At 43.9% G+C, this 1,038-nt stretch overlaps 1 protein-coding gene across 2 annotated transcripts in view; it reads right to left on the reverse strand.

Annotated features, from left to right (window-relative positions):
* Parn (poly(A)-specific ribonuclease) overlaps positions 1-1,038 on the reverse strand; it is a 130,427-nt gene that overhangs the window by 124,773 nt on the left and 4,616 nt on the right. The window lies entirely within an intron of this gene.

Here is a 1,038-nt window from a genome sequence, read left to right on the forward strand (position 1 = left end):
AAAAAAAAAAAAAAGGAAAAGGAAAAAAAAGAAAAGAAAACTAACTAAAAGACCAAAATAAACATGATCTGGATCTATAACCCTAGCTTTAGTCATGAAGTGATAATCTGTCTTTTAAAAACTAAAAAAGCAGCCAGGTGTGATAGCTCACACCTTTAACTCTAGGACCCAGAAAGTAGAGTTGAGAAAGGACCATGAGTTTGAGGACAGCCTATTCTACCAAGTTCCAGGCCAGTCAGGGTTGAAAGAACAAAATTACCTTCATTTTTCCCTTTTGTTCCCACGCATTCAATTATCTCTCTGTATCATGGTTTGTGTCTTTCATTATTTTAAAGTAACAGTATGCACATTTTGATTACTATGTTTGCTTTTTGAGACAGGGTTTTGTATAGCGTGGCTGGCCTCAAAATTTGTTGTGTAGCTAAGGATGACCCTGACCTTCTGGTCAGCTTCCCCTAACTCCCCAGGTCTGGGATTGTGAGCATGTACCAGCATGTCCAGTTTATGCAAGTACTGGTAATCCAGTGACTTCTGCCTGCTAGGCAAGCAGTCTCCCTACTAAGCTACAGGCTCAGCCCTTGTCTTGTTACCTTAGAAAGAAAGTGCTCAGGATTCTGTGCTCTGGGGTCCCACAGCTACAGTACCACTTTCATGGCAAAAAGGACGCAGACTGAGATGCACCCATGTTACTGTGAGGAGAGAAGCTAGGCTGCTGTACCGCCTAGGAGAGAGGCAGTCCCACATGTCTGCTCTCCTTATCCATGACAACAAAGAATCAAGCAGGCAGAGGGGAAACTTTATTTGAGCAATGTATGCCAAGGCAGCTACCACAAGAGTGTAAGGGAAAGCTTCCCTGCATCTCTCTCACTCTCCTCAAAAGAAAAATGTAGTCTTGTCCACCTTCTGTGTCCTAATTAGTGACTCGGGAGAGGACCCAGGCTTAAGAAGTTTGAGACTCTTAGCAGGCCAGTGGTGCAAGCCTTTAAACCCAGCTCTTTGGAGCAGCAGTTTGTGAGTGTGAGGCCAGCCTGGTCTACA

Source organism: Mus pahari, chromosome 12 (assembly GCF_900095145.1).
Source record: "Mus pahari chromosome 12, PAHARI_EIJ_v1.1, whole genome shotgun sequence".
NCBI classification, from domain to species: Eukaryota; Metazoa; Chordata; class Mammalia; order Rodentia; family Muridae; genus Mus; species Mus pahari.